Source organism: Orycteropus afer, unplaced genomic scaffold, assembly GCF_000298275.1.
Source record: "Orycteropus afer afer isolate SDZICR_OR568_19922 unplaced genomic scaffold, OryAfe1.0 scaffold00295, whole genome shotgun sequence".
In the NCBI taxonomy this organism is placed as follows: Eukaryota; Metazoa; Chordata; class Mammalia; order Tubulidentata; family Orycteropodidae; genus Orycteropus; species Orycteropus afer.
Window position 1 is genome coordinate 661,545 of NW_006921882.1, and position 6,244 is coordinate 667,788.

Below are 6,244 nucleotides of genomic sequence, written 5' to 3' on the forward strand. Positions count from 1 at the left end.
AATTTTCAGGGGACTCTAGAATTTAAGGGAACAGTGCCCTTTGCAATTACCTGTTTGATGATTATGGGGACTCCATTTGGGTCTTGTTAAGCATCACAAGTTTCCAGCAGTCATAGTTCAGAAGTCAGGTTACCATGCGGGGCCTGAAGGGGTTAAGGGTTATCAGCAGTAGTCAGAGCAGAGGGGAACATATTTATGCTTTTTAATTGTTTAAAATGGTATTTATAGAGGTCTGCTTTAATCAGACACCTCCAACCTTAATCTCTGTGCCTTCAGATGGGAAAGTTTTTTTTTTTTTAAAGCATTTTCTGGACTTGTTTCCCAGATTTAAAATATTAAATACATTTTTATTTTTGATCCCCAATCAACAAGTCAAGACCACTGTTCCTTGCAGAGTGCCACAGTTATTTAAACCTCCCAGCAAGAGGGCGACAGTGTCTTTTGGTGCTGGTGGCCTCTTTGACAGCAGGTGCTAACACTGAGGTGTGAAGAATCAGCCAAAATGGACAGTATCTCCAACTTGTGCAGTTTATTTACGATGCAGTTGGAACAAGTGAGACCAATATTGGGATAGCTGTCACCAGTGCGTTGACTTTTTTTTTTAATGCTAGTTGACATTTGTTAAACCAATTTTAAAAAGAAACATTTTGCCTTTTGACCAATTATTGATAATGGCAACTTCTACCTTTCTAAAATGGCCAGGAAGAGGGATGGTTTCCTTGCTCTGTCCTGAGCCAGGAACACTGGGTTTTGATTTTAAGTATCGGGATCCAATGGAACAGTCTCTGGCTATTCTGCCACTGCTCCACATCGACATGCAACAGAGAGAAACGTCTGGTTGCATTTCCTGCTGTTTAACAAATGAACCAAGTGGGTCAAAAATCCCGAGAGGACTGTGGCTTCCATGCTCTTGGCCCCAGCTCAGCCCCAGACCATTGTCAGCGAGTTTGGGTGTGCATGTTAGAACTGCTAAATGTACTGTTGTAAAATCATACGGCGAATCCTGTGACCTGTGTGAAGCCGCTTGCTGGAAAGGTTCTGGCTTTGGGAAATCAAGTAAATGCTCTATCATCAAGATTCAAAGAACTTCAAGGTGCCTTTTAAAAACTAGCAACTTTTTGAAATCTATGGCTTAAATATACCTGCCTGGTTGATAAAGAAGCTGGGGCTGACAGGTTAAGAACATTCAGCCCCTAAAAATACAATTATATTGCTTATATGTTAAAATGTTACAGTGGATTGTGCAATTGCTGGGTTGTAACCCCCCACGTATTTCAATGCCTGTCATTTTAAAGGATTTCCCCAAAGTGAAGTATAAAAGTCTATGTGCACAAATAGGTGTGGGCTTTTCTTGTGCTGGGCTGTTTTCCTTGTGACCTGCTTCCAGCAAAGAAAGCTGTAGAAACTTCTCACTTGTTTAAATCATTTCAGACATACACCTTATCCTTTCCAGAACCCTGTCAAATTTAGTGCCTTTCTGAAAGGAAATAAATGGTATGATGGAACCTCAGTTTCAGTAGTACAGCTGTGTATGCATAAAATACAATCTTACAGACTAAGTCATCATTGCATATCAAGAAAACCAGGGGAGTAAAAGGACGAGAGAATTACTCTCTCACAACCCTTCTGAAAGCCTGTGCATTGAATAATGAGTGTATCTGCCTTTGCCCTGGATGGTAACCATCATCAGCCCAACTACCAGGCCTTTCACAAAAGGGAGGGAAACTAACATTGACTGTGTTCTCTCATTTCCTTGGCTTTGTGTCCAGGCAGTCTCCAAGTGACAAACATGATCCCTTCCTGTGTTTTTAAGTCAAATTTGTAGGAAAGTCAGAACAGGTGCATATGGTTCTGGCCTAGTAGATAAGGCATTTGGCTGCTAACCAGGTCGGTGGTTCAAACCCACCAGCTGCCCCGCAGAAGGAAGATGGGGCAATCTAATTCTGTAAGGATTTACAGCCTCAGGAAACCAATGGGGGTTGCTATGAGTTGGAATCGACTAGATGACAGTGTGTGTGTGTGTGTGTGTGTGAACATGTGTGTGCATGCGCACATGTGCAAGGCTCAAAGCCTTTTCAATGATTTAAAAGCTGCACAGCAGCAAGTGAAGGTGATTGTGATAAAGAATAATTTGTTGCAAGTCGGAGCTGGTTCAAAGGAGCTCTGGTGGGATAGTGGTTAAAGCATTCAGCTGCTAACCAAAATGTCAGCGGTTCAAATCACCAGCTGTATCTTCGAAGAAAGATGAGGCAGTCTGCTTTCGTAAAGATTGACAGCTTTGGAAACCCCATGGGGCACTTGTATTCTGCCCTAAAGGGTTGCTAGGAGATGGAATCAACTCGATGGGACTGGGGTTGGAGTTGGTTCACTTTTTCAAAGTGAGGGCAAATTTACATAACATTAAAGGTCGAGGACAAGTTGTCCCTAAGTCCATAATGCAGGGACTTACTGTATTTGATTTTATTTAATTCTGAAAATTATGCTACTTAGTATAAAAAAGATAGGGAGCTCTGGTAGCATAGTGGCTAAGGCACTTGACTGCTAACCAGAAGGCTGGCGGTTCAAACCCACCAGCCACTCCTTGGAAGGAAGGTTGGGCAATCCTACTTCCGTAGTGATACTGCCTCGGAAACCCAAGGAGGGGTCGCTATGAGTCAGGGCTGACTCGACGGCACATAACAACAACAACAACAGTATAAAATATCCCCACTTAACTGAAAAGAATGAAGCTCAAAGAGGTTGAGTCGTTTGCCTAAAGTCCCACAGCTGGTAAGTAGCAAAGTCAGCATCAAACCTATACCAAACTTCACACTCTCTCTGGCATGTGATGGTACATATAGGATGTTCCCAGTATGTGCTTGTTAAGTTTTACTGAAAGCCAGGTTTTGATTATGACTGATAATGTTCTCCACCTAACACTGGAATCTAAACCTTTTAAACAGTTTCCAGGGGCCTCAATTAGTGATACGTTTTGTTTTTCTTTCTTCCATGTGTTAGTTTCTGATCTTTGCTGAATAATCCCTATGCTTTCTCAACATAGGAGACAACAAGGGGTAAAATATTTGTTTCCTCTGCTAGAAAATGACAAGGCATGAAAGTACAATTTTCAATGTTTCAGTGTTTTCATTAAGTGGTGCGGTCACAGTCACTTTGTCAGGAAGGAGTTAAATCTGTTGGAGAAAAACTGTGGAAATTGGTGGTCGTTACATAAAGTTTTCAGGTCATGAGACTGGAGCACTAGACAGTCATATACTTTGTATTATACCGTTAAAAAAAAAAAATCACTGCCATCAAGTCGATTCTGACTCATAGTGACCCCTTGGGTTTCCAGGGCAGTTTCTCTACTACTACTAAGAAGGTAGATTGCCCAACCTTCTTTCTGTGGAGTGGTTGGTGAGGACTGGTTAGTCAAATGCCTTTGGCACTACGCCACCAGAGAATTTTAAAGTGTTGAAAATTTGATCACATAAAATTCCCCAAATCTTTGCCTTTTTTGCAGATCTAATTTGTTAGCTCTGATTTTTTAAAAATTAAGATATCAAAAATTCAGTTGCATGAGTTATGTGGTTGTCAAGAGTTTTGCAATGAAGTCCCAAAGAGCCCCAGACGAACAGAACATTAAATACCCTTTTGAGAATTTATATTATCCAATGTGATTTTACTTGCTTTGATCTTCAACTGTGTATTCTATTCCCTTATATTTATTTTCCCAAGTGTTTTGCAGTATACATTTAAATCAAATATTTTAAAGCAATTGCTGAATTTGAGATAGGAAGTTAAGATGCTGCTAAAATACAATTTTGAAATTTGACTTGGCAACATCTTTAACACATTTAACTCTACACACCCCTGGCCACAGAAACCCCGTTTTGGGAAATTTATGGAACATAATTGTATCCTTTGTAATAAAACACACTGCCAGCAAGTCAATTCCAACTCACAGTGCCCCTAGAGGACAGAGTGGAACTGCCCCATAAGGTTTCCAAGGCTGTCAGTCTTCACAGAAGCTGGCTGCCACATCTTACTTCCACCAACTGGCTGGTGGGTTCCAGCCCCCAACCTTGGGCCAAAGCAGCCCAATGCTTTACTTAACCGTATTTGGTTTCAACAAATACAGTTTGTGCAAACAGAGTAATAGAAGTGAAAATTAACAGTCGTATAATCATTGGTTCAATGCTGTTAATCCATATTAAATACTGCGCAGCTGTTAAAAAGCCTGAGGCACATTTCACACATGGGCAGCAATGAGCCCATCCCAGAGCCTGAACGACCTGCTTTCCGGAGCTTTGGAGGCAAGGCGTTTCTGAGCATCGGGAAACACCAGGTGGCTGAGCGGCCCAGCGCTGCCTCCCCAGGCCCCTGCACTGTCCGCTGTGTCTATTAATCACTTGTCTCTTTTCAAACAAGCATGTAGTGGGTTAATGATTTCAGTGAATCCTTTCTTCTTTTTTCAATTGAAAAATTCTGGAAAGTGTGGAGTGTGTTGACTCTGCTCAGTACCCGTCCCGGGTAACCCCAGGCTCCTCCCATTCCCAGGCCTCCAGTTTTGCCCACCCAATGAGAGGCCGACCCACGTGGCCCAGCTTCCAGGAAACCTGGGGGGACGGAGAGGGGTGCAGGCCCTTGGAAAGGGGGTGTCAGCCTTCACATCCCTTCTCCAAGTCCCCACAGAGATCCCCGTTGGCAGATGTGGTCAGTGACCCCAGTGTCTCTGCTGCCCCCGTCCCAGACCTCTCGAGTGGTTATGGGGCCATCTCTGGCCCCAGCCCTTGCCCTTCGCCCGTCCGCGGCCAGGGAAGCCAGGAGCGACCCTAGCGCATCCCCGCGGCTGATCCTCGCTCGCCAGTGAGGTGGGGGTGACCTCTGTGGGGTCAGTGGTGTACATCAGCGTGCAGCGTTTTCATTCGGGCCACTGTTTCCTCCGCGGAGCCAACGGCCGCTTATCTCAGGGTGGGAACCCCGAGCCAGCCCAGCGCCCCTGCCATCAGCCTTGGGCGGCCCCGGTTCCACAACAGGTACTAGGGGCGGGACATGGCTTGCTGATGGCTGCACTCATTGGACGGGGTCCACCGGAAGCTGTGAGGATTGGGCGGGCTCTTCTCTCCTTCCAGCCGCGGCGGGTGGAGGTCCGCCATTGCAGAGGCCAGAGACGCGACGCCCGGAGGCAGCGGACGCCCGGAGGCAGTGGAGGCGGCGACTCCAGCGAGGCTTCCTCGCCGGTAGGTGGACTCGGCTTCTGGGTGCGAGCAGGGAGCTTGTGGCCTGGGCTGGCGGCCTCCACATGTGGCGCCTGGCGGTTAGGCGGGGCGCTGTGGAAATGTCCGGGCTGAGGGAGAAGGGTGAACGGTGACCTAAGGAGACGAGGCCTGGTGTTAGCCTCGGAGCCTCCCAGGCAGGGCGGCTCCTGACCGGACGTGGCATCCTGGTCCCCAGGCCCCAGTAGCCGGCCCTCGGCTCATTTGTCCGGGGGCGAGGTCGGCCGGGTCTGGCCTGACCGGTCCTCACAGAGGCCCTTCGACACAGTCCACCCGCCGTGGCCGAGGCGGGTGTGGACCCAGGACAGGAAAGCGGGGCGTTCTCAGCTTCACGGTGGGGACCCGTCGACATTGAGTCCTTGGCCCGGCCTCTTGTGGCCGCCCCTGTTTGTCGATGGACCGTGGCCTCGCAGCGGACGGTTGTGGAGTCGGTGGGGCACGGACCTCTCCTGCCCTCGCAGCGGGAAGACGCCGTAAAACGGCTGTGGTGTGCGGTGCTGCCTGGGCGGACGCAGTGTCGCTGTGCGACTGGGGACCATGGGCGGGTTTCACTCGCTGATGGCGGGTCTAGAATGTTCTGTCTTGCGTAGGCGTGAGTAGAAGCCAGCCTCCGGTTACTGTCCGCTGCCCGCCGCCCGTGCTGGGCTTTTCCCTGCCATCTTCTCACCTGGAGTGGCTCCGAGATGCTGGACCTGCAGGGGGCGGTCCCAGGGCCTTCGGATGCTTGGCAGACACGCCCGCTGCTTGTAATGCCTTCTGTCCTGGGCGGTGGAGGCAGTTCTGTCAGGTGGTGGTTATGTTTGCTTGTTTTTTTTTCCGTGTAGAATTATCCACCAGTTAGCTTTGGAAATAATGTTATCTGTGGCAGAGCCAGGAGCTCTGGTAGAGCAGTAATTAAAGTATCCAACTACTAATCAAAAGGTCAGCGGATCAAACCCAGTAGCCGCTAGGAGGAAGATGGATGAGGCAGTCGGCTTCCCTGAAGACTT